Consider the following 27,258-nt stretch of genomic DNA (forward strand, 5'->3'; position numbering starts at 1 on the left):
TCCTCGGGGCGCGTCTTGCTTGGGCCTCTCTCCTGGAGGCCCTCTGTCAGACCCAGTGTTGACATGTGGCAAGACACTCCTCGGGGCGCGTCTTGCTTGGGCCTCTCTCATGGAGGCGCTCAGTCAGACCGAGTGCTGACATGTGGCAAGAAGCTCCTCGGGGCGCATCTTGCTTAGGCTTCTCTCCTGGAGGCCCTCAGTAAGACTCATTGATGACATGTGGCAAGACGCTCCTCGGGGCGCGTCTTGCTTGGGCCTCTCTCCTGGAGGCGCTCAGTCAGACTGAGTAGTGACATGTGGCCTGACGCTCCTCGGGGCGCGTGTTGCTTGGGCCTCTCTCCTGGAGGCGCTCAGTCAGACCAAGTGGTGACATGTGGCAAGACGCTCCTCGGGGCGCGTCTTGCTTGGGCCTCTCTCCAGAAGGCCCTCAATCAGACCCAGTGTTGACACGTGGCAAGACGCTCCTCGGGGCGCGTCTTGCTTGGGCCTCTCTCCTGGAGGCGCTCAGTCAGAATGAGTAGTGACATGCGGTCTGACGCTCCTCGGGGCGCGTGTTGCTTGGGCCTCTCTCCTGGAGGCGCTCAGTCAGACCAAGTGGTGACATGTGGCAAGACACTTCTCGGGGCGCGTCTTGCTTGGGCCTCTCTCCTGGAGGCCCTCTGTCAGACCCAGAGGAGACATGTGGCAAGACGCTCCACGGGGCGCGTCTTGCTTGGGCTTCTCTCCTGGAGGCCCTCAGTCAGACCCATTGTTGACATGTGGCAAGACGCTCCTCGGGGCACGTCTTGCTTGGGCCTCTCTCCTGGAGGTGCTCAGTCAGACCGAGTAGTGACATGTGGCAAGACGCTCCTCGGGGCGCGTCTTGCTTGGACCTCTCTCCTGGAGGCGCTCAGTTAGACCGAGTAGTGACATGTCGCAAGACGCTCCTCGGGGCGCGTCTTGCTTGGGCCTCTCTCATAGAGGCCCTCTGTCAGACCCAGTGTTTACATGTGGCAAGACGCTCCTCGGGGCGCGTCTTGCTTGGGCCTCTCTCCAGAAGGCCCTCAATCAGACCCAGTGTTGACATGTGGCAAGACGCTCCTCGGGGCGCGTCTTGCTTGGGCTTCTCTCATGGAGGCCCTCAGTCAGACCCAGTGTTGACATGTGTCAAGACGCTCCTCGGGGCGTGTCTTGCTTGGGCCTCTCTCCTGGAGGCGCTCAAACAGACCGAGTAGTGACATGTGGCAAGACGCTCCTCGGGGCGCGTCTTGCTGGGGCTTCTCTCATGGAGGCACTCAGTCAGATCCAGTGTTGACATGTGGCAAGACGCTCCTCGGGGCACGTCTTGCTTGGACCTCTCTCCCTGAGGCGCTCAGTCAGACCGAGTAGTGACATGTGGCAAGACGCTCCTCGGGGCGCGTCTTGCTTGGACCTCTCTCCCTGAGGCGCTCAGTCAGACCCAGTGTTGACATTTGGCAAGACACTCCTCGGGGCGCGTCTTGCTTGGGCCTCTCTCATGGAGGCCCTCTGTCAGACCCAGTAATGACATGTGTCAAGACGCTCCTCGGGGGCCGTCTTGCTTTGGCCTCTCTCCTGGAGGCGCTCAGTCTGACCGAGTGCTGACATGTGGCAAGAAGCTCCTCGGGGCGCGTCTTGCTTGGGCTTCTCACCTGGAGGCCCTCAGTAAGAACCATTGTTGACATGTGGCAAGACGCTCCTCGGGGCGCGTCTTGCTTGGGCCTCTCTCCAGAAGGCCCTCAATCAGACCCAGTGTTGACACGTGGCAAGACGCTCCTCGGGGCGCGTCTTGCTTGGGCCTCTCTCCTGGAGGCGCTCAGTCAGACCAAGTGGTGACATGTGGCAAGACACTCCTCGGGGCGCGTCTTGCTTGGGCCTCTCTCCTGGAGGCCCTCTGTCAGACCCAGTGTTGACATGTGGCAAGACACTCCTCGGGGCGCGTCTTGCTTGGGCCTCTCTCATGGAGGCGCTCAGTCAGACCGAGTGCTGACATGTGGCAAGAAGCTCCTCGGGGCGCGTCTTGCTTGGGCTTCTCTCCTGGATGCCCTCAGTAAGACTCATTGTTGACATGTGGCAAGACGCTCCTCGGGGCGCGTCTTGCTTGGGCCTCTCTCCTGGAGGCGCTCAGTCAGACTGAGTAGTGACATGTGGCCTGACGCTCCTCGGGGCGCGTGTTGCTTGGGCCTCTCTCCTGGAGGCGCTCAGTCAGACCAAGTGGTGACATGTGGCAAGACGCTCCTCGGGGCGCGTCTTGCTTGGGCCTCTCTCCAGAAGGCCCTCAATCAGACCCAGTGTTGACACGTGGCAAGACGCTCCTCGGGGCGCGTCTTGCTTGGGCCTCTCTCCTGGAGGCGCTCAGTCAGAATGAGTAGTGACATGCGGTCTGACGCTCCTCGGGGCGCGTGTTGCTTGGGCCTCTCTCCTGGAGGCGCTCAGTCAGACCAAGTGGTGACATGTGGCAAGACACTTCTCGGGGCGCGTCTTGCTTGGGCCTCTCTCCTGGAGGCCCTCTGTCAGACCCAGTGTTGACATGTGGCAAGACACTCCTCGGGGCGCGTCTTGCTTGGGCCTCTCTCATGGAGGCCCTCTGTCAGACCCAGTGTTGACATGTGTCAAGACGCTCCTCGGGGCGCGTCTTGCTTTGGCCTCTCTCCTGGAGGCGCTCAGTCAGACCGAGTGCTGACATGTGGCAAGACGCTCCTCGGGCCGCGTGTTGCTTGGGCTTCTCTCCTGGAGGCCCTCAGTCAGACCCATTGTTGACATGTGGCAAGACGCTCCTCGGGGCGCGTCTTGCTTGGGCCTCTCTCCTGGAGGCGCTCAGTCAGACCGAGTGCTGACATTTGGCAAGACACTCCTCGGGGCGCGTCTTGCTTGGGCTTCTCTCCTGGAGGCGCTCAGACAGACCCAGTGTTGACATGTGACACGACGCTCCTCGGGGCGCGTCTTGCTTGGGCCTCTCTCCTGGAGGCGCTCAGTCAGAACCAGAGGTGACATGTGGCAAGACGCTCCTCGGGGCGCGTCTTGCTTGGGCCTCTCTCCTGGAGGCCCTCTGTCAGACCCAGTGTTGACATGTGGCAAGACGCTCCTCCGGGCGCATCTTGCTTGGGCCTCTCTCCTGGAGGCCCTCAGTCAGACCCATTGTTGACATGTGGCAAGACGCTCCTCGGGGCGCGTCTTGCTTGGGACTCTCTCCTGGAGGCGCTCAGTAAGACCGAGTGTTGACATGTGGCAAGACTCTCCTCGGGGCGCGTCTTGCTTGGGCCTCTCTCATGGAGGCCCTCTGTCAGACCCAGTGTTGACATGTGTCAAGACGCTCCTCGGGGGGCGTGTTGCTTGGGCTTCTCTCCTGGAGGCGCTCAGTCTGACCGAGTGCTGACATGTGGCAAGAAGCTCCTCGGGGCGCGTCTTGCTTGGGCTTCTCACCTGGAGGCCCTCAGTAAGAACCATTGTTGACATGTGGCAAGACGCTCCTCGGGGCGCGTCTTGCTTGGGCCTCTCTCCAGAAGGCCCTCAGTCAGACCCATTGTTGACATGTGGCAAGACGCTCCTCGGGGCGCGTCTTGCTTGGGCCTCTCTCCTGGAGGCGCTCAGTAAGACCGAGTGCTGACATAAGGCAAGACGCTCCTCGGGGCGCTCATTGCTTGGGCCTCTCTCCTGAATTCCCTCTGTCAGACCGAGTGTTGACATGTGGCAAGACTCTCCTCGGGGAGCGTCTTGCTTGGGCTTCTCTCATGGAGGCCCTCAGTCTGACCCAGTGTTGACATGTGTCAAGACGCTCCTCGGGGCGTGTCTTGCTTGGGCCTCTCTCCTGGAGGCGCTCAGTCAGACCCAGTGTTGACATGTGGCAAGACGCTCCTCTGGGCGCGTCTTGCTTGGGCTTCTCTCCTGGAGGCCCTCAGTCAGACCCATTGTTGACATGTGGCAAGACGCTCCTCGGGGCACGTCTTGCTTGGGCCTCTCTCCTGGAGGCGCTCAGTCAGACCGAGTAGTGACATGTGGCAAGACGCTCCTCGGGGCGCGTCTTGCTTGGGCCTCTCTCCTGGAGGCGCTCAGTCAGACCGAGTGCTGACATAAGGCAAGACGCTCCTCGGGGCGCGTCTTGCTGGGGCCTCTCTCCTGGAGGTGCTCAATCAGACCCAGTGGTGACAAGTGGCAAGACGCTCCTCTGGGCGCGTCTTGCTTGGGCCTCTCTCCTGGAGGAGCTCAGTCAGACCCAGTGGTGACACGTGGCAAGACGCTCCTCGAGGCGCATCTTGCTTGGGCCTCTCTCCTGGAGGCGCTAAGTCAGACCCAGTGTTGACACGTGGCAAGACGCTCCTCGGGGCGCGTATTGCTTGGGCCTCTCTCCTGGATGCCCTCTGTCAGACCCAGTGTTGACATGTGGCAAGACTCTCCTCGGGGCGCGTCTTGCTTGGGCTTCTCTCATGGAGGCCCTCAGTCAGACCCAGGGTTGACATGTGTCAAGACGCTCCTCGGGGCGTGTCTTGCTTGGGCCTCTCTCCTGGAGGCGCTCAGTCAGACCCAGTGTTGACATGTGGCAAGACGCTCCTCGGGGCACTTCTTGCTTGGGCTTCTCTCCTGGAGGCCCTCAGTCAGACCCATTGTTGACATGTGGCAAGACGCTCCTCGGGGCACGTGTTGCTTGGACCTCTCTCCTGGAGGCGCTCAGTCAGACCGAGTAGTGACATGTGGCAAGACGCTCCTCGGGGTATGTCTTGCTTGGGCCTCTCTCCTGGAGGCGCTCAATTAGACCCAGTGTTGACATGTGGCAAGACGCTCCTCGGGGCGCTTCTTGCTTGGGCCTCTCTCCTGGAGGCGCTCAGTCAGACGGAGTGCTGACATGTGGCAAGACGCTCCTCGGGGCGCGTCTTGCTGGGGCCTCTCTCCTGGAGGCGCTCAGTCAGACCCAGTGTTGACATGTGGCCTGACGCTCCTCGGGGCGCGTCTTGCTTGGGCTTCTCTCCTGGAGGCCCTCAGTCAGACCCATTGTTGACATGTGGCAAGACGCTCCTCGGGGCACGTCTTGCTTGGGCCTCTCTCCTGGAGGCACTCAGTCAGACCGAGTAGTGACATGTGGCAAGACGCTCCTCGGGGTGCGTCTTGCTTGGACCTCTCTCCTGGAGGCGCTCAGTTAGACCGAGTAGTGACATGTCGCAAGACGCTCCTCGGGGCGCGTCTTGCTTGGGCCTCTCTCCTGGAGGCGCTCAGTCAGCCCGAGTGCTGACATAAGGCAAGACGCTCCTCGGGGCGCGTCTTGCTTGGGCCTCTCTCCTGGAGGCGCTCAGTCAGACCCAGTGGTGACATGTGGCAAGACGCTCCTCGGGGCGCATCTTGCTTGGGCCTCTCTCCTGGAGGCGCTCAGTTAGACCGAGTAGTGACATGTCGCAAGACGCTCCTCGGGGCGCGTCTTGCTTGGGCCTCTCTCATAGAGGCCCTCTGTCAGACCCCGTGTTTACATGTGGCAAGACGCTCCTCGGGGTGCGTCTTGCTTGGGCCTCTCTCCTGGAGGCCCTCTGTCAGACCCAGTGTTGACATGTGGCAAAACGCTCCTCCGGGCGCATCTTGCTTGGGCCTCTCTCCTGGAGGCCCTCAGTAAGATCCATTGTATACATGTGGCAAGACGCTCCTCGGGGCGCGTCTTGCTTGGGCCTCTCTCCAGAAGGCCCTCAATCAGACCCAGTGTTGACATGTGGCAAGACGCTCCTCGGGGCGCGTCTTGCTTGGGCTTCTCTCATGGAGGCCCTCAGTCAGACCCAGTGTTGACATGTGTCAAGACGCTCCTCGGGGCGTGTCTTGCTTGGGCCTCTCTCCTGGAGGCGCTCAAACAGACCGAGTAGTGACATGTGGCAAGATGCTCCTCGGGGCGCGTCTTGCTGGGGCTTCTCTCATGGAGGCACTCAGTCAGATCCAGTGTTGACATGTGGCAAGACGCTCCTCGGTGCACGTCTTGCTTGGACCTCTCTCCCTGAGGCGCTCAGTCAGACCGAGTAGTAACATGTGGCAAGACGCTCCTCGGGGCGCGTCTTGCTTGGACCTCTCTCCCTGAGGCGCTCAGTCAGACCCAGTGTTGACATTTGGCAAGACACTCCTCGGGGCGCGTCTTGCTTGGGCCTCTCTCCTGGAGGCCCTCTGTCAGACCCAGTGTTGACATGTGGCAAGACACTCCTCGGGGCGCGTCTTGCTTTGGCCTCTCTCATGGAGGCCCTCTGTCAGACCCAGTGTTGACATGTGTCAAGACGCTCCTCGGGGCGCGTCTTGCTTTGGCCTCTCTCCTGGAGGCGCTCTGTCAGACCGAGTGCTGACATGTGGCAAGACGCTCCTCGGGCCGCGTGTTGCTTGGGCTTCTCTCCTGGAGGCCCTCAGTCAGACCCATTGTTGACATGTGGCAAGACGCTCCTCGGGGCGCGTCTTGCTTGGGCCTCTCTCCTGGAGGCGCTCAGTCAGACCGAGTGCTGACATTTGGCAAGACACTCCTCGGGGCGCGTCTTGCTTGGGCTTCTCTCCTGGAGGCGCTCAGACAGACCCAGTGTTGACATGTGACAAGACGCTCCTCGGGGCGCGTCTTGCTTGGGCCTCTCTCCTGGAGGCGCTCAGTCAGAACCAGAGGTGACATGTGGCAAGACGCTCCGCAGGGTGCGTATTGCTTGGGCCTCTCTCCTGGAGGCCCTCTGTCAGACCCAGTGTTGACATGTGGCAAGACGCTCCTCCGGGCGCATCTTGCTTGGGCCTCTCTCCTGGAGGCCCTCAGTCAGACCCATTGTTGACATGTGGCAAGACGCTCCTCGGGGCGCGTCTTGCTTGGGCCTCTCTCCTGGAGGCGCTCAGTAAGACCGAGTGCTGACATGTGTCAAGACGCTCCTCGGGGGCCGTCTTGCTTTGGCCTCTCTCCTGGAGGCGCTCAGTCTGACCGAGTGCTGACATGTGGCAAGAAGCTCCTCGGGGCGCGTCTTGCTTGGGCTTCTCACCTGGAGGCCCTCAGTAAGAACCATTGTTGACATGTGGCAAGACGCTCCTCGGGGCGCGTCTTGCTTGGGCCTCTCTCCAGAAGGCCCTCAATCAGACCCAGTGTTGACACGTGGCAAGACGCTCCTCGGGGCGCGTCTTGCTTGGGCCTCTCTCCTGGAGGCGCTCAGTCAGACCAAGTGGTGACATGTGGCAAGACACTCCTCGGGGCGCGTCTTGCTTGGGCCTCTCTCCTGGAGGCCCTCTGTCAGACCCAGTGTTGACATGTGGCAAGACACTCCTCGGGGCGCGTCTTGCTTGGGCCTCTCTCATGGAGGCGCTCAGTCAGACCGAGTGCTGACATGTGGCAAGAAGCTCCTCGGGGCGCGTCTTGCTTGGGCTTCTCTCCTGGATGCCCTCAGTAAGACTCATTGTTGACATGTGGCAAGACGCTCCTCGGGGCGCGTCTTGCTTGGGCCTCTCTCCTGGAGGCGCTCAGTCAGACTGAGTAGTGACATGTGGCCTGACGTTCCTCGGGGCGCGTGTTGCTTGGGCCTCTCTCCTGGAGGCGCTCAGTCAGACCAAGTGGTGACATGTGGCAAGACGCTCCTCGGGGCGCATCTTGCTTGGGCCTCTCTCCTGGAGGCCCTCAGTCAGACCCATTGTTGACATGTGGCAAGACGCTCCTCGGGGCGCGTCTTGCTTGGGCCTCTCTCCTGGAGGCGCTCAGTAAGACCGAGTGTTGACATGTGGCAAGACTCTCCTCGGGGCGCGTCTTGCTTGGGCCTCTCTCATGGAGGCCCTCTGTCAGACCCAGTGTTGACATGTGTCAAGACGCTCCTCGGGGGGCGTCTTGCTTTGGCCTCTCTCCTGGAGGCGCTCAGTCTGACCGAGTGCTGACATGTGGCAAGAAGCTCCTCGGGGCGCGTCTTGCTTGGGCTTCTCACCTGGAGGCCCTCAGTAAGAAACATTGTTGACATGTGGCAAGACGCTCCTCGGGGCGCGTCTTGCTTGAGCCTCTCTTCAGAAGGCCCTCAGTCAGACCCATTGTTGACATGTGGCAAGACGCTCCTCGGGGCGCGTCTTGCTTGGGCCTCTCTCCTGGAGGCGCTCAGTAAGACCGAGTGCTGACATAAGGCAAGACGCTCCTCGGGGCGCTCATTGCTTGGGCCTCTCTCCTGAATTCCCTCTGTCAGACCGAGTGTTGACATGTGGCAAGACTCTCCTCGGGGCGCGTCTTGCTTGGGCTTCTCTCATGGAGGCCCTCAGTCTGACCCAGTGTTGACATGTGTCAAGACGCTCCTCGGGGCGTGTCTTGCTTGGGCCTCTCTCCTGGAGGCGCTCAGTCAGACCCAGTGTTGACATGTGGCAAGACGCTCCTCTGGGCGCGTCTTGCTTGGGCTTCTCTCCTGGAGGCCCTCAGTCAGACCCATTGTTGACATGTGGCAAGACGCTCCTCGGGGCACGTCTTGCTTGGGCCTTTCTCCTGGAGGCGCTCAGTCAGACCGAGTAGTGACATGTGGCAAGACGCTCCTCGGGGCGCGTCTTGCTTGGGCCTCTCTCCTGGAGGCGCTCAGTCAGACCGAGTGCTGACATAAGGCAAGACGCTCCTCGGGGCGCGTCTTGCTGGGGCCTCTCTCCTGGAGGTGCTCAATCAGACCCAGTGGTGACAAGTGGCAAGACGCTCCTCTGGGCGCGTCTTGCTTGGGCCTCTCTCCTGGAGGAGCTCAGTCAGACCCAGTGGTGACACGTGGCAAGACGCTCCTCGAGGCGCATCTTGCTTGGGCCTCTCTCCTGGAGGCGCTAAGTCAGACCCAGTGTTGACACGTGGCAAGACGCTCCTCGGGGCGCGTATTGCTTGGGCCTCTCTCCTGGATGCCCTCTGTCAGACCCAGTGTTGACATGTGGCAAGACTCTCCTCGGGGCGCGTCTTGCTTGGGCTTCTCTCATGGAGGCCCTCAGTCAGACCCAGGGTTGACATGTGTCAAGACGCTCCTCGGGGCGTGTCTTGCTTGGGCCTCTCTCCTGGAGGCGCTCAGTCAGACCCAGTGTTGACATGTGGCAAGACGCTCCTCGGGGCGCTTCTTGCTTGGGCTTCTCTCCTGGAGGCCCTCAGTCAGACCCATTGTTGACATGTGGCAAGACGCTCCTCGGGGCACGTGTTGCTTGGACCTCTCTCCTGGAGGCGCTCAGTCAGACCGAGTAGTGACATGTGGCAAGACGCTCCTCGGGGTATGTCTTGCTTGGGCCTCTCTCCTGGAGGCGCTCAATTAGACCCAGTGTTGACATGTGGCAAGACGCTCCTCGGGGCGCGTCTTGCTTGGGCTTCTCTCCTGGAGGCCCTCAGTGAGACCCATTGTTGACATGTGGCAAGAAGCTCCTCGGGGCGCTTCTTGCTTGGGCCTCTCTCCTGGAGGCGCTCAGTCAGACCGAGTGCTGACATGTGGCAAGACGCTCCTCGGGGCGCGTCTTGCTTGGACCTCTCTCCTGGAGGCGCTCAGTTAGACCGAGAAGTGACATGTCGCAAGACGCTCCTCGGGGCGCGTCTTGCTTGGGCTTCTCTCCTGGAGGCCCTCAGTCAGACCCATTGTTGACATGTGGCAAGACGCTCCTCGGGGCACGTCTTGCTTGGGCCTCTCTCCTGGAGGCACTCAGTCAGACCGAGTAGTGACATGTGGCAAGACGCTCCTCGGGGTGCGTCTTGCTTGGACCTCTCTCCTGGAGGCGCTCAGTTAGACCGAGTAGTGACATGTCGCAAGACGCTCCTCGGGGCGCGTCTTGCTTGGGCCTCTCTCCTGGAGGCGCTCAGTCAGCCCGAGTGCTGACATAAGGCAAGACGCTCCTCGGGGCGCGTCTTGCTTGGGCCTCTCTCCTGGAGGCGCTCAGTCAGACCCAGTGGTGACATGTGGCAAGACGCTCCTCGGGGCGCATCTTGCTTGGGCCTCTCTCCTGGAGGCGCTCAGTTAGACCGAGTAGTGACATGTCGCAAGACGCTCCTCGGGGCGCGTCTTGCTTGGGCCTCTCTCATAGAGGCCCTCTGTCAGACCCAGTGTTTACATGTGGCAAGACGCTCCTCGGGGTGCGTCTTGCTTGGGCCTCTCTCCTGGAGGCCCTCTGTCAGACCCAGTGTTGACATGTGGCAAAACGCTCCTCCGGGCGCATCTTGCTTGGGCCTCTCTCCTGGAGGCCCTCAGTAAGACCCATTGTATACATGTGGCAAGACGCTCCTCGGGGCGCGTCTTGCTTGGGCCTCTCTCCAGAAGGCCCTCAATCAGACCCAGTGTTGACATGTGGCAAGACGCTCCTCGGGGCGCGTCTTGCTTGGGCTTCTCTCATGGAGGCCCTCAGTCAGACCCAGTGTTGACATGTGTCAAGACGCTCCTCGGGGCGTGTCTTGCTTGGGCCTCTCTCCTGGAGGCGCTCAAACAGACCGAGTAGTGACATGTGGCAAGACGCTCCTCGGGGCGCGTCTTGCTGGGGCTTCTCTCATGGAGGCACTCAGTCAGATCCAGTGTTGACATGTGGCAAGACGCTCCTCGGTGCACGTCTTGCTTGGACCTCTCTCCCTGAGGCGCTCAGTCAGACCGAGTAGTAACATGTGGCAAGACGCTCCTCGGGGCGCGTCTTGCTTGGACCTCTCTCCCTGAGGCGCTCAGTCAGACCCAGTGTTGACATTTGGCAAGACACTCCTCGGGGCGCGTCTTGCTTGGGCCTCTCTCCTGGAGGCCCTCTGTCAGACCCAGTGTTGACATGTGGCAAGACACTCCTCGGGGCGCGTCTTGCTTGGGCCTCTCTCATGGAGGCCCTCTGTCAGACCCAGTGTTGACATGTGTCAAGACGCTCCTCGGGGCGCGTCTTGCTTTGGCCTCTCTCCTGGAGGCGCTCAGTCAGACCGAGTGCTGACATGTGGCAAGACGCTCCTCGGGCCGCGTGTTGCTTGGGCTTCTCTCCTGGAGGCCCTCAGTCAGACCCATTGTTGACATGTGGCAAGACGCTCCTCGGGGCGCGTCTTGCTTGGGCCTCTCTCCTGGAGGCGCTCAGTCAGACCTAGTGCTGACATTTGGCAAGACACTCCTCGGGGCGCGTCTTGCTTGGGCTTCTCTCCTGGAGGCGCTCAGACAGACCCAGTGTTGACATGTGACAAGACGCTCCTCGGGGCGCGTCTTGCTTGGGCCTCTCTCCTGGAGGCGCTCAGTCAGAACCAGAGGTGACATGTGGCAAGACGCTCCTCAGGGTGCGTATTGCTTGGGCCTCTCTCCTGGAGGCCCTCTGTCAGACCCAGTGTTGACATGTGGCAAGACGCTCCTCCGGGCGCATCTTGCTTGGGCCTCTCTCCTGGAGGCCCTCAGTCAGACCCATTGTTGACATGTGGCAAGACGCTCCTCGGGGCGCGTCTTGCTTGGGCCTCTCTCCTGGAGGCGCTCAGTAAGACCGAGTGCTGACATAAGGCAAGACGCTCCTCGGGGCGCTAATTGCTTGGGCCTCTCTCCTGAATTCCCTCTGTCAGACCGAGTGTTGACATGTGGCAAGACTCTCCTCGGGGCACGTCTTGCTTGGGCTTCTCTCATGGAGGCCCTCAGTCTGACCCAGTGTTGACATGTGTCAAGACGCTCCTCGGGGCGTGTCTTGCTTGGGCCTCTCTCCTGGAGGCGCTCAGTCAGACCCAGTGTTGACATGTGGCAAGACGCTCCTCTGGGCGCGTCTTGCTTGGGCTTCTCTCCTGGAGGCCCTCAGTCAGACCCATTGTTGACATGTGGCAAGACGCTCCTCGGGGCACGTCTTGCTTGGGCCTCTCTCCTGGAGGCGCTCAGTCAGACCGAGTAGTGACATGTGGCAAGACGCTCCTCGGGGCGCGTCTTGCTTGGACCTCCCTCCTGGAGGCGCTCAGTCAGACCGAGTAGTGACATTTGGCAAGACGCTCCTCGGGGCGCGTCTTGCTTGGGCCTCTCTCCTGTAGGCGCTCAGTCAGACCGAGTGCTGACATAAGGCAAGACGCTCCTCGGGGCGCGTCTTGCTGGGGCCTCTCTCCTGGAGGTGCTCAATCAGACCCAGTGGTGACAAGTGGCAAGACGCTCCTCTGGGCGCGTCTTGCTTGGGCCTCTCTCCTGGAGGAGCTCAGTCAGACCCAGTGGTGACACGTGGCAAGACGCTCCTCGAGGCGCATCTTGCTTGGGCCTCTCTCCTGGAGGCGCTAAGTCAGACCCAGTGTTGACACGTGGCAAGACGCTCCTCGGGGCGCGTCTTGCTTGGGCCTCTCTCCTGGAGGCGCTCAGTCAGACACAGTGTTGACATGTGGCAAGACACTCCTCGGGGCGCGTCTTGCTTGGGCTTCTCTCATGGAGGCCCTCAGTAAGACCCATTGTTGACATGTGGAAAGAAGCTCCTCGGGGCGCGTCTTGCTTTGGCTTCTCTCCTGGAGGCCCTCAGTCAGACCCATTGTTGACATGTGGCAAGACGCTCCTCGGGGCGCGTATTGCTTGGGCCTCTCTCCTGGATGCCCTCTGTCAGACCCAGTGTTGACATGTGGCAAGACTCTCCTCGGGGCGCGTCTTGCTTGGGCTTCTCTCATGGAGGCCCTCAGTCAGACCCAGTGTTGACATGTGTCAAGACGCTCCTCGGGGCGTGTCTTGCTTGGGCCTCTCTCCTGGAGGCGCTCAGTCAGACCCAGTGTTGACATGTGGCAAGACGCTCCTCGGGGCGCTTCTTGCTTGGGCTTCTCTCCTGGAGGCCCTCAGTCAGACCCATTGTTGACATGTGGCAAGACGCTCCTCGGGGCACGTGTTGCTTGGACCTCTCTCCTGGAGGCGCTCAGTCAGACCGAGTAGTGACATGTGGCAAGACGCTCCTCGGGGTATGTCTTGCTTGGGCCTCTCTCCTGGAGGCGCTCAATTAGACCCAGTGTTGACATGTGGCAAGACGCTCCTCGGGGCGCGTCTTGCTTGGGCTTCTCTCCTGGAGGCCCTCAGTCAGACCCATTGTTGACATGTGGCAAGACGCTCCTCGGGGCACGTCTTGCTTGGGCCTCTCTCCTGGAGGCGCTCAGTCAGCCCGAGCGCTGACATAAGGCAAGACGCTCCTCGGGGCGCGTCTTGCTTGGGCCTCTCTCCTGGAGGCGCTCAGTCAGACCCAGTGGTGACATGTGGCAAGACGCTCCTCGGGGCGCATCTTGCTTGGGCCTCTCTCCTGGAGGCGCTCAGTCAGACCCAGTGTTGACACGTGGCAAGACGCTCCTCGGGGCGCGTCTTGCTTGGGCCTCTCTCCTGGAGGCGCTCAGTCAGACCCAGTGGTGACATGTGGCAAGACGCTCCTCGGGCCTCTCTCCTGGAGGCGCTCAGTCAGACCGAGTGCTGACATGTGGCAAGAAGCTCCTCGGGGTGCGTGTTGCTTGGGCTTCTCTCCTGGAGGCCCTCAGTAAGACCCATTGTTGACATGTGGCAAGACGCTCCTCGGGGCGCGTCTTGCTTGGGCCTCTCTCCAGAAGGCCCTCAATCAGACCCAGTGTTGACACGTGGCAAGACGCTCCTCGGGGCGCGTCTTGCTTGGGCCTCTCTCCTGGAGGCGCTCAGTCAGACTGAGTAGTGACATGTGGCCTGACGCTCCTCGGGGCGCGTGTTGCTTGGGCCTCTCTCCTGGAGGCGCTCAGTCAGACCCATTGTTGACATGTTGCAAGACGCTCCTTTGGGCGCGTCTTGCTTGGGCCTCTCTCCTGGAGGCGCTCAGTCAGACCGAGTGCTGACATGTGGAAAGACGCTCCTCGGGGCGCGTCTTGCTTGGGCCTCTCTCCTGGAGGCCCTCTGTCAGACCCAGTGTTGACATGTGGCAAGACGCTCCTCCGGGCGCATCTTGCTTGGGCCTCTCTCCTGGAGGCCCTCAGTCAGACCCATTGTTGACATGTGGCAAGACGCTCCTCAGGGCGCGTCTTGCTTGGGCCTTTCTCCTGGAGGCACTCAGTCAGACCGAGTGCTGACATGTGGCAAGACGCTCCTCGGGGCGCGTCTTGCTTGGGCCTCTCTCCTGGAGGCGCTCAGTCAGACTGAGTAGTGACATGTGGCCTGACGCTCCCCGGGGCACGTCTTGCTTGGGCCTCTCTCCTGGAGGCGCTCAGTCAGACCCAGTGGTGACATGTGGCAAGACACTCCTCGGGGCGCGTCTTGCTTGGGCCTCTCTCCTGGAGGCCCTCAGTCATACCCAGTGTTGACATGTGTCAAGACGCTCCTCGGGGCGCGTCTTGCTTGGGCCTCTCTCCTGGAGGCCCTCAGTCAGACCCATTGTTGACATGTGGCAAGACGCTCCTCGGGGCGCGTCTTGCTTGGGCTTCTCTCCTGGAGGCGCTCAGACAGACCCAGTGTTGACATGTGACAAGACGCTCCTCGGGGCGCGTCTTGCTTGGGCCTCTCTGCTGGAGGCGCTCAGTCAGAACCAGAGGTGACATGTGGCAAGTCAACAATGGGTCTTACTGAGGGCCTCCATGAGAGAAGCCCAAGCAAGACGCGCCCCGAGGAGCGTCTTGCCACGTGTCAACACTGGGTCTGACTTAGCGCCTCCAGGAGAGAGGCCCAAGCAAGATGCGCCCCGAGGAGCGTCTTGCCACGTGTCACCACTTTGTCTGACTGAGCTCCTCCAGGAGAGAGGCCCAAGCAAGACGCGCCCAGAGGAGCGTCTTGCCACGTGTAACCACTGGGTCTGATTGAGCACCTCCAGTAGAGAGGCCCCAGCAAGACGCGCCCCGAGGAGCGTCTTGCCTTATGTCAGCACTCGGTCTGACTGAGCGCCTCCAGGAGAGAGGCCCAAGCAAGACGCGCCCCGAGGAGCGTCTTGCCAAATTTCACTACTCGGTCTGACTGAGCGCCTCCAGGAGGGAGGTCCAAGCAAGACGCGCCCCGAGGAGCGTCTTGCCACATGTCACTACTCGGTCTGACTGAGCGCCTCCAGGAGAGAGGCCCAAGCAAGACGTGCCCCGAGGAGCGTCTTGCCACATGTCAACAATGGGTCTGACTGAGGGCCTCCAGGAGAGAAGCCCAAGCAAGACGCGCCCAGAGGAGCGTATTGCCACATGTCAACACTGGGTCTGACTGAGCGCCTCCAGGAGAGAGGCCCAAGCAAGACACGCCCCGAGGAGCGACTTGACACATGTCAACACTGGGTCGGACTGAGGGCCTCCATGAGAGAAGCCCAAGCAAGACGCGCCCCGAGGAGAGTCTTGCCACATGTCAACACTCGGTCTGACAGAGGGCATTCAGGAGAGAGGCCGAAGCAATACGCGCCCCGAGGAGCGTCTTGCCACATGTCACCACTGGGTCTGAATGAGCGACTCCAGGAGAGAGGCCCAACCAAGACGCGCCCCGAGGAGTGTCTTGCCACATGCCAACACTGGGTCTGACTGAGCGCCTCCAGGAGAGAGGCCCAAGTAAGACGCGCCCCGAGGAGCGTCTTGCCACATGTCAACACTGGGTCTGACTGAGCGCCTCCAGGAGAGAGGCCCAAGCAAGACGCGCCCCGAGGAGCGTCTTGCCACATGTCAACACTGGGTCTGACTGAGCGCCTCCAGGAGAGAAGCCCAAGCAAGACGCGCCCAGAGGAGCGTATTGCCACATGTCAACACTGGGTCTGACTGAGCGCCTCCAGGAGAGAGGCCCAAGCAAGACACGCCCCGAGGAGCGTCTTGACACATGTCAACACTGGGTCGGACTGAGGGCCTCCATGAGAGAAGCCCAAGCAAGACGCGCCCCGAGGAGAGTCTTGCCACATGTCAACACTCGGTCTGACAGAGGGCATTCAGGAGAGAGGCCGAAGCAATACGCGCCCCGAGGAGCGTCTTGCCACATGTCACCACTGGGTCTGAATGAGCGCCTCCAGGAGAGAGGCCCAACCAAGACGCGCCCCGAGGAGTATCTTGCCACATGCCAACACTGGGTCTGACTGAGCACCTCCAGGAGAGAGGCCCAAGTAAGACGCGCCCCGAGGAGCGTCTTGCCACATGTCAACACTGGGTCTGACTGAGCGCCTCCAGGAGAGAGGCCCAAGCAAGACGCGCCCCGAGGAGCGTCTTGCCACATGTCAACACTGGGTCTGACTGAGCGCCTCCAGGAGAGAGGCCCAAGCAAGACGCGCCCCGAGGAGCGTCTTGCCACATGTCAACAATGTGTCTGACTGAGGGCCTCCAGGAGAGAGGCCCAAGCAAGATGCGCCCGGAGGAGCGTCTTGCCACATGTCAACACTGGGTCTGACAGAGGGCCTCCAGGAGAGAAGCCCAAGAAAGACGCGCCCCGAGGAGTGTCTTGCCACATGTCACCACTGGGTCTGACTGAGCGCCTCCAGGAGAGAGGCCCAAGCAAGACGCGCCCCGGGGAGCGTCAGGCCACATGTCACTACTCAGTCTGACTGAGCGCCTCCAGGAGAGAGGCCCAAGCAAGACGCGCCCCGAGGAGCGTCTTGCCACATGTCAGCACTCGGTCTGACTGAGCGCCTCCAGGAGAAAGGCCCAAGCAAGACGCGCCCTGAGGAGCGTCTTGCCACATGTCAACAATGGGTCTGACTGAGGGCCTCCAGGAGAGAGGCCCAAGCAAGATGTGCCCGGAGGAGCGTCTTGCCACATGTCAACACTGGGTCTGACAGAGGGCCTCCAGGAGAGAGGCCCAAGCAAGACGCGCCCCGAGGAGCGTCTTTCCACATGTCAGCACTCGGTCTGACTGAGCGCCTCCAGGAGAGAGGCCCAAGCAACACGCGCCCCGAGGAGCGTCAGGCCACATGTCACTACTCAGTCTGACTGAGCGCCTCCAGGAGAGAGGCCCAAGCAAGACGCGCCCCGAGGAGCGTCTTGCCACGTGTCAACACTGGGTCTGATTGAGGGCCTTCTGGAGAGAGGCCCAAGCAAGACGCGCCCCGAGGAGCGTCTTGCCACATGTCAACAATGGGTCTTACTGAGGGCCTCCAGGAGAGAAGCCCAACCAACACGCGCCCCGAGGAGCTTCTTGCCACATGTCAGCACTCGGTCTGACTGAGCGCCTCCAGGAGACAGGCCAAAGCAAGACGCGCCCCGAGGAGCGTCTTGACACATGTCAACACTGGGTCTGACAAAGGGCCTCCATGAGAGAAGTTCAAGCAAGACACGCCCCGAGGAGTGTCTTGCCACATGTCAACACTGGGTCTGACTGAGCGGCTCCAGGAGAGAGGCCCAAGCAAGACGCGCCCCGAGGAGCGTCTTGCCACGTGTCAACACTGGGTCTGACTGAGCGCCTCCAGGAGAGAGGCCCAAGCAAGACGCGCCCCGAGGAGCGTCTTGCCTTATGTCATCACTCGGTCTGACTGAGCGCCTCCAGGAGAGAGGCCCAAGCAAGACGCGCCCCGAGGAGCGTCTTGCGACATGTCACTACTCGGTCTAACTGAGCGCCTCCAGGAGAGAGGTCCAAGCAAGACGCACCCCGAGGAGCGTCTTGCCACATGTCACTACTCGGTCTGACTGAGTGCCTCCAGGAGAGAGGCCCAAGCAAGACGTGCCCCGAGGAGCGTCTTGCCACATGTCAACAATGGGTCTGACTGAGGGCCTCCAGGAGAGAAGCCCAAGCAAGACGCGCCCCGAGGAGCATCAGGCCACATGTCAACACTGGGTCTGACTGAGCGCCTCCAGGAGAGAGGCCCCAGCAAGACGCGCCCGGAGGAGCGTCTTGCCACATGTCAGCACTCGGTCTGACTGAGCGCCTCCAGGAGAGAGGCCCAAGCAAGAAGCGCCCCGAGGAGCTTCTTGCCACATGTCAACAATGGGTCTCACTGAGGGCCTCCAGGAGAGAAGCCCAACCAAGATGCGCCCCGAGGAGCGTCTTGCCACATGTCAACACTGGGTCTAATTGAGCGCCTCCAGGAGAGAGGCCCAAGCAAGACATACCCCGAGGAGCGTCTTGCCACATGTCACTACTCGGTCTGACTGAGCGCCTCCAGGAGAGAGGTCCAAGCAACACGTGCCCCGAGGAGCGTCTTGCCACATGTTAACAATGGGTCTGACTGAGGGCCTCCAGGAGAGAAGCCCAAGCAAGAAGCGCCCCGAGGAGCGTCTTGCCACATGTCAACACTGGGTCTGACTGAGCGCCTCCAGGAGAGAGGCCCAAGCAAGACGCGCCCCGAGGAGTGTCTTGCCACATGCCAACACTGGGTCTGACTGAGCGCCTCCAGGAGAGAGGCCCAAGTAAGACGCGCCCCGAGGAGCGTCTTGCCACATGTCAACACTGGGTCTGACTGAGCGCCTCCAGGAGAGAGGCCCAAGCAAGACGCGCCCCGAGGAGCGTCTTGCCACATGTCAACACTGGGTCTGACTGAGCACCTCCAGGAGAGAGGCCCAAGCAAGACGCGCCCTGAGGAGCGTCTTGCCACATGTCAACAATGTGTCTGACTGAGGGCCTCCAGGAGAGAGGCCCAAGCAAGATGTGCCCGGAGGAGCGTCTTGCCACATGTCAACACTGGGTCTGACAGAGGGCCTCCAGGAGAGAAGCCCAAGCAAGACGCGCCCCGAGGAGCGTCTTGCCACATGTCAACAATGGGTCTGACTGAGGGCCTCCAGGAGAGAGGCCCAAGCAAGACGCTCCCCGAGGAGCGTCTTGACACATGTCAACACTGGGTATGACTGAGGGCCTCCAGGAGAGAGGCCCAAACAAGACGCGCCCCGAGGAGCGTCATGCCACATGTCACCTCTGGTTCTGACTGAGCGCCTCCAGGAGAGAGGCCCAAGCAAGACGCGCCCAGAGGAGCGTCTTGTCACATGTCAACACTGGGTCTGTCTGAGCGCCTCCAGGAGAGAAGCCCAAGCAAGACACGCCCCGAGGAGCGTCTTGCCACATGTCAACAATGGGTCTGACTGAGGGCCTCCAGGAGAGAGGCCCAAGCAAGACGCGCCCCGAGGAGCATCTTGACACATGTCAACACTGGGTATGACTGAGGGCCTCCAGGAGAGAGGCCCAAGCAAGACGCGCCCCGAGGAGTGTCTTGCCACATGTCACCACTGGGTCTGACTGAGCGCCTCCAGGAGAGAGGCCCAAGCAAGATGCGCCCCGAGGAGCGTCTTGCCACATGTCAGCACTCGGTCTGACTGAGCGCCTCCAGGAGAAAGGCCCAAGCAAGACGCGCCCTGAGGAGCGTCTTGCCACATGTCAACAATGGGTCTGACTGAGGGCCTCCAGGAGAGAGGCCCAAGCAAGATGTGCCCGGAGGAGCGTCTTGCCACATGTCAACACTGGGTCTGACAGAGGGCCTCAAGGAGAGAGGCCCAAGCAAGACGCGCCCCGAGGAGCGTCTTTCCACATGTCAGCACTCGGTCTGACTGAGCGCCTCCAAGAGAGAGGCCCAAGCAAGACGCGCCCAAAGGAGCGTCTTGCAACATGTCAACAATGGGTCTGACTGAGCGCCTCCAGGAGAGAGGCCCAAGCAACACGCGCCCCGAGGAGCGTCAGGCCACATGTCACTACTCAGTCTGACTGAGCGCCTCCAGGAGAGAGGCCCAAGCAAGACGCGCCCCGAGGAGCGTCTTGCCACGTGTCAACACTGGGTCTGATTGAGGGCCTTCTAGAGAGAGGCCCAAGCAAGACGCGCCCCGAGGAGCGTCTTGCCACATGTCAACAATGGGTCTTACTGAGGGCCTCCAGGAGAGAAGCCCAACCAACACGCGCCCCGAGGAGCTTCTTGCCACATGTCAGCACTCGGTCTGACTGAGCGCCTCCAGGAGAGAGGCCAAAGCAAGACGCGCCCCGAGGAGCGTCTTGACACATGTCAACACTGGGTCTGACAGAGGGCCTCCATGAGAGAGGCCCAAGCAAGACACGCCCCGAGGAGTGTCTTGCCACATGTCAACACTGGGTCTGACTGAGCGGCTCCAGGAGAGAGGCCCAAGCAAGACGCGCCCCGAGGAGCGTCTTGCCACGTGTCAACACTGGGTCTGACTGAGCGCCTCCAGGAGAGAGGCCCAAGCAAGACGCGCCCCGAGGAGCGTCTTGCCTTATGTCAGCACTCGGTCTGACTGAGCGCCTCCAGGAGAGAGGCCCAAGCAAGACGCGCCCCGAGGAGCGTCTTGCGACATGTCACTACTCGGTCTAACTGAGCGCCTCCAGGAGAGAGGTCCAAGCAAGACGCACCCCGAGGAGCGTCTTGCCACATGTCACTACTCGGTCTGACTGAGTGCCTCCAGGAGAGAGGCCCAAGCAAGACGTGCCCCGAGGAGGGTCTTGCCACATGTCAACAATGGGTCTGACTGAGGGCCTCCAGGAGAGAAGCCCAAGCAAGACGCGCCCCGAGGAGCGTCAGGCCACATGTCAACACTGGGTCTGACTGAGCGCCTCCAGGAGAGAGGCCCCAGCAAGACGCGCCCCGAGGAGCGTCTTGCCACATGTCAGCACTCGGTCTGACTGAGCGCCTCCAGGAGAGAGGCCCAAGCAAGAAGCGCCCCGAGGAGCTTCTTGCCACATGTCAACAATGGGTCTCACTGAGGGCCTCCAGGAGAGAAGCCCAACCAAGACGCGCCCCGAGGAGCGTCTTGCCACATGTCAACACTGGGTCTAATTGAGCGCCTCCAGGAGAGAGGCCCAAGCAAGACATACCCCGAGGAGCGTCTTGCCACATGTCACTACTCGGTCTGACTGAGCGCCTCCAGGAGAGAGGTCCAAGCAACACGTGCCCCGAGGAGCGTCTTGCCACATGTCAACAATGGGTCTGACTGAGGGCCTCCAGGAGAGAAGCCCAAGCAAGAAGCGCCCCGAGGAGCGTCTTGCCACATGTCAACACTGGGTCTGACTGAGCGCCTCCAGGAGAGAGGCCCAAGCACGACACGCCCCGAGGAGCGTCTTGACACATGTCAACACTGGGTCTGACTGAGGGCCTCCATGAGAGAAGCCCAAGCAAGACGCGCCCCGAGGAGAGTCTTGCCACATGTCAACACTGGGTCTGACAGAGGGCATCCAGGAGAGAGGCCCAAGCAATACGCGCCCCGAGGAGCGTCTTGCCACATGTCAACAATGGGTCTGACTGAGGGCCTCCAGGAGAGAAGCCAAAGCAAGACGCGCCCCGAGGAGCTTCTTTCCACATGTCAACAATGGGTCTTACTGAGGGCCTCCATGAGAGAAGCCCAAGCAAGACGCGCCCCGAGGAGTGTCTTGCCACATGTCAACACTTGGTCTGACTGAGCGCCTCCAGGAGAGAGGCCCAAGCAAGAAACGCCCCGAGGAGCGTCTTGCCACGTGTCAACACTGGGTCTGACTTAGCGCCTCCAGGAGAGAGGCCCAAGCAAGATGCGCCTCGAGGAGCGTCTTGCCACGTGTCATCACTGAGTCTGACTGAGCTCCTCCAGGAGAGAGGCCCAAGCAAGACGCGCCCAGAGGAGCGTCTTTCCACGTGTCACCACTGGGTCTGATTGAGCACCTCCAGGAGAGAGGCCCCAGCAAGACGCGCCCCGAGGAGCGTCTTGCCAAATGTCACTACTCGGTCTGACTGAGCGCCTCCAGGAGGGAGGTCCAAGCAAGACGCGCCCCGAGGAGCGTCTTGCCACATGTCACTACTCGGTCTGACTGAGCGCCTCCAGGAGAGAGGCCCAAGCAAGACGTGCCCCGAGGAGCGTCTTGCCATATGTCAACAATGGGTCTGACTGAGTGCCTCCAGGAGAGAAGCCCAAGCAAGACGCGCCCAGAGGAGCGTCTTGCCACATGTCAACACTGGGTCTGACTGAGCGCCTCCAGGAGAGAGGCCCAAGCAAGACACGCCCCGAGGAGCGTCTTGACACATGTCAACACTGGGTCGGACTGAGGGCCTCCATGAGAGAGGCCCAAGCAAGATGCGCCCGGAGGAGCGTCTTGCCACATGTCAACACTGGGTCTGACAGCGGGCCTCCAGGAGAGAGGCCCAAGCAAGACGCGCCCCGAGGAGCGTCTTGTCACATGTCACCTCTGGTTCTGACTGAGCGCCTCCAGGAGAGAGGCCCAAGCAAGACGCGCCACGAGGAGAGTCTTGTCACATGTCAACACTGGGTCTGTCTGAGCGCCTCCAGGAGAGAAGCCCAAGCAAGACGCGCCCCGAGGAGTGTCTTGCCAAATGTCAGCACTCGGTCTGACTGAGCGCCTCCAGGAGAGAGGCCCAAGCAAGACGCGCCCCGAGGAGCGTCTTGCCACATGTCAACAATGGGTCTGACTGAGGGCCTCCAGGAGAGAAGCCCAAGCAACACGCGGCCCGAGGAGCGTCTTGCCACATGTCTGCACTCGGTCTGACTGAGCGCCTCCAGGAGAGAGGCCAAAGCAAGACGCGCCCCGAGGAGCGTCTTGACACATGTCAACACTGGGTCTGACAGAGGGCCTCCATGAGAGAGGCCCAAGCAAGACGCGCCCCGAGGAGCGTCTTGCCACATGTCACCTCTGGTTCTGACTGAGCGCCTCCAGGAGAGAGGCCCAAGCAAGACGCGCCCCGAGGAGCGTCTTGTCACATGTCAACACTGGGTCTGTCTGAGCGCCTCCAGGAGAGAAGCCCAAGCAAGACGCGCCCCGAGGAGTGTCTTGCCAAATGTCAGCACTCGGTCTGACTGAGCGCCTCCAGGAGAGAGGCCCAAGCAAGACGCGCCCCGAGGAGCGTCTTGCCACATGTCAACAATGGGTCTGACTGAGGGCCTCCAGGAGAGAAGCCCAAGCAAGACGCGCCCTGAGGAGCGTCTTGTCACATGTCAACACTGGGTCTGTCTGAGCGCCTCCAGGAGAGAAGCCCAAGCAAGACGCGCCCCGAGGAGTGTCTTGCCAAATGTCAGCACTCGGTCTGACTGAGCGCCTCCAGGAGAGAGGCCCAAGCAAGACGCGCCCCGAGGAGCGTCTTGCCACATGTCAACAATGGGTCTGACTGAGGGCCTCCAGGAGAGAAGCCCAAGCAACACGCGGCCCGAGGAGCGTCTTGCCACATGTCAGCACTCGGTCTGACTGAGCGCCTCCAGGAGAGAGGCCAAAGCAAGACGCGCCCCGAGGAGCGTCTTGACACATGTCAACACTGGGTCTGACAGAGGGCCTCCATGAGAGAGGCCCAAGCAAGACGCGCCCCGAGGAGTGTCTTGCCACATGTCAACACTGGGTCTGACAGAGGGCCTCCAGGAGAGAGGCCCAAGCAAGACGCGCCCCGAGAAGTGTCTTGCCACATGTCACCACTTGGTCTGACTGAGCGCCTCCAGGAGAGAGGCCCAAGCAACACGCGCCCCGAGGAGCGTCAGACCGCATGTCACTACTCATTCTGACTGAGCGCCTCCAGGAGAGAGGCCCAAGCAAGACGTGCCCCGAGGAGCGTCTTGCCAAGTGTCAACACTGGGTCTGATTGAGGGCCTTCTGGAGAGAGGCCCAAGCAAGACGCGCCCCGAGGAGCGTCTTGCCACATGTCACCACTTGGTCTGACTGAGCGCCTCCAGGAGAGAGGCCCAAGCAACACGCGCCCCGAGGAGCGTCAGGCCACATGTCACTACTCAGTCTGACTGAGCGCCTCCAGGAGAGAGGCCCAAGCAAGACGCGCCCCGAGGAGCGTCTTGCCACATGTCAACAATGGGTCTTACTGAGGGCCTCCAGGAGAGAAGCCCAAGCAAGACACGCCCCGAGGAGCTTCTTGCCACATGTCAGCACTCGGTCTGACTGAGCGCCTCCAGGAGAGAGGCCAAAGCAAGACGCACCCCGAGGAGCGTCTTGACACATGTCAACACTGGGTCTGACAGAGGGCCTCCATGAGAGAGGCCCAAGCAAGACGCGCCCCGAGGAGTGTCTTGCCACATGTCAACACTGGGTCTGACAGAGGGCCTCCAGGAGAGAGGCCCAAGCAAGACGCGCCCCGAGGAGTGTCTTGCCACATGTCACCACTTGGTCTGACTGAGCGCCTCCAGGAGAGAGGACCAAGCAAGACGCGCCCCGAGGAGCGTCTTGCCACGTGTCAACACTGGGTCTGATTGAGGGCCTTCTGGAGAGAGGCCCAAGCAAGACGCGCCCCGAGGAGCGTCTTGCAACATGTCAACAATGGTTCTTACTGAGGGCCTCCAGGTGAGAAGCCCAAGCAAGACGCGCCCCGAGGAGCTTCTTGCCACATGTCAGCACTCGGTCAGACTGAGCGCCTCCAGGAGAGAGGCCAAAGCAAGACGCCCCCCGAGGAGCGTCTTGACACATGTCAACACTGGGTCTGACAGAGGGCCTCCATGAGAGAGGCCCAAGCAAGACGCGCCCCGAGGAGTGTCTTGCCAAATGTCAACACTGGGTCTGACTGAGCGCCTCAGGGATAGAGGTCCAAGCAAGACGCGCCCCGAGGAGCGTCTTGCCTCATGTCACTACTCGGTCTGACTGAGCGCCTCAGGGAGAGAGGTCCAAGCAAGACGCGCCCTGAGGAGCGTCTTGTCACATGTCAACACTGGGTCTGTCTGAGCGCCTCCAGGAGAGAAGCCCAAGCAAGACGCGCCCCGAGGAGTGTCTTGCCAAATGTCAGCACTCGGTCTGACTGAGCGCCTCCAGGAGAGAGGCCCAAGCAAGACGCGCCCCGAGGAGCGTCTTGCCACATGTCAACAATGGGTCTGACTGAGGGCCTCCAGGAGAGAAGCCCAAGCAACACGCGGCCCGAGGAGCGTCTTGCCACATGTCAGCACTCGGTCTGACTGAGCGCCTCCAGGAGAGAGGCCAAAGCAAGACGCGCCCCGAGGAGCGTCTTGACACATGTCAACACTGGGTCTGACAGAGGGCCTCCATGAGAGAGGCCCAAGCAAGACGCGCCCCGAGGAGTGTCTTGCCACATGTCAACACTGGGTCTGACAGAGGGCCTCCAGGAGAGAGGCCCAAGCAAGACGCGCCCCGAGAAGTGTCTTGCCACATGTCACCACTTGGTCTGACTGAGCGCCTCCAGGAGAGAGGCCCAAGCAACAAGCGCCCCGAGGAGCGTCAGACCGCATGTCACTACTCATTCTGACTGAGCGCCTCCAGGAGAGAGGCCCAAGCAAGACGTGCCCCGAGGAGCGTCTTGCCACGTGTCAACACTGGGTCTGATTGAGGGCCTTCTGGAGAGAGGCCCAAGCAAGACGCGCCCCGAGGAGCGTCTTGCCACATGTCACCACTTGGTCTGACTGAGCGCCTCCAGGAGAGAGGCCCAAGCAACACGCGCCCCGAGGAGCGTCAGGCCACATGTCACTACTCAGTCTGACTGAGCGCCTCCAGGAGAGAGGCCCAAGCAAGACGCGCCCCGAGGAGCGTCTTGCCACATGTCAACAATGGGTCTTACTGAGGGCCTCCAGGAGAGAAGCCCAAGCAAGACACGCCCCGAGGAGCTTCTTGCCACATGTCAGCACTCGGTCTGACTGAGCGCCTCCAGGAGAGAGGCCAAAGCAAGACGCGCCCCGAGGAGCGTCTTGACACATGTCAACACTGGGTCTGACAGAGGGCCTCCATGAGAGAGGCCCAAGCAAGACGCGCCCCGAGGAGTGTCTTGCCACATGTCAACACTGGGTCTGACAGAGGGCCTCCAGGAGAGAGGCCCAAGCAAGACGCGCCCCGAGGAGTGTCTTGCCACATGTCACCACTTGGTCTGACTGAGCGCCTCCAGGAGAGAGGCCCAAGCAAGACGCGCCCCGAGGAGCGTCTTGCCACGTGTCAACACTGGGTCTGATTGAGGGCCTTCTGGAGAGAGGCCCAAGCAAGACGCGCCCCGAGGAGCGTCTTGCCACATGTCAACAATGGTTCTTACTGAGGGCCTCCAGGTGAGAAGCCCAAGCAAGACGCGCCCCGAGGAGCTTCTTGCCACATGTCAGCACTCGGTCAGACTGAGCGCCTCCAGGAGAGAGGCCAAAGCAAGACGCCCCCCGAGGAGCGTCTTGACACATGTCAACACTGGGTCTGACAGAGGGCCTCCATGAGAGAGGCCCAAGCAAGACGCGCCCCGAGGAGTGTCTTGCCAAATGTCAACACTGGGTCTGACTGAGCGCCTCAGGGATAGAGGTCCAAGCAAGACGCGCCCCGAGGAGCGTCTTGCCTCATGTCACTACTCGGTCTGACTGAGCGCCTCAGGGAGAGAGGTCCAAGCAAGACGCGCCCCGAGGAGCGTCTTGCCACATGTCAACACTGGATCTGACTGAGTGCCTCCATGAGAGAAGCCCAAGCAAGACGCGCCCCGAGGAGCGTCTTGCCACATGTCACTACTCGGTCTGTTTGAGCGCCTCCAGGAGAGAGGCCCAAGCAAGACACGCCCCGAGGAGCGTCTTGACACATGTCAACACTGGGTCTGACTGAGGGCCTCCATGAGAGAAGCCCAAGCAAGACGCGCCCCGAGGAGCGTCTTGCCACATGTCAACAATGGGTCTGACTGAGGGCCTCCAGGAGAGAAGCCCAAGCAAGACGCGCCCCGAGGAGCGTCTTGCCACATGTATACAATGGGTCTGACTGAGGGCCTCCAGGAGAGAAGCCCAAGCAAGACGCGCCCCGTGGAGCGTCTTGCCACATGTCACCTCTGGTTCTGACTGAGCGCCTCCAGGAGAGAGGCCCAAGCAAGACGTGCCCCGAGGAGCGTCTTGCCACATGTCAACACTGGGTCTGACACAGGGCCTCCATGAGAGAGGCCCAAGCAAGACGCGCCCCGAGGAGCGTCTTGCGACATGTCACTACTCGGTCTAACTGAGCGCCTCCAGGAGAGAGGTCCAAGCAAGACGCGACCCGAGGAGCGTCTTGCCACATGTCACTACTCGGTCTGACTGAGCGCCTCCAGGAGAGAGGCCCAAGCAAGACGTGCCCCGAGGAGCGTCTTGCCACATGTCAACAATGGGTCTGACTGAGGGCCTCCAGGAGAGAAGCCCAAGCAAGATGCGCCCCGTGGAGCGTCTTGCCACATGTCAACACTGGGTCTGACTGAGCGCCTCCAGGAGAGAGGCCCAAGCAAGACGCGCCCCGAGGAGCGTCTTGCCACATGTCAACAATGGGTCTGACTGAGGGCCTCCAGGAGAGAAGCCCAAGCAAGACGCGCCCCGTGGAGCGTCTTGCCACATGTCAACACTGGGTCTTATTGAGGGCCTTCTGGAGAGAGGCCCAAGCAATACGCGTCCCGAGGAGCGTCTTGCCACATGTCAACAATGGGTCTTACTGAGGGCCTCCAGGAGAGAGGCCCAAGCAAGATGCGCCCGGAGGAGCGTCTTGCCACATGTCAACACTGGGTCTGACAGAGGGCCTCCAGGAGAGAGGCCCAAGCAAGACGCGCCCCGAGGAGCGTCTTGCCACATGTCACCTCTGGTTCTGACTGAGCGTCTCCAGGAGAGAGGCCCAAGCAAGACGCGCCCCGAGGAGCATCTTGCCACAAGTCAACAATGGGTCTGACTGA

Source organism: Nothobranchius furzeri, chromosome 1, assembly GCF_043380555.1.
Source record: "Nothobranchius furzeri strain GRZ-AD chromosome 1, NfurGRZ-RIMD1, whole genome shotgun sequence".
In the NCBI taxonomy this organism is placed as follows: Eukaryota; Metazoa; Chordata; class Actinopteri; order Cyprinodontiformes; family Nothobranchiidae; genus Nothobranchius; species Nothobranchius furzeri.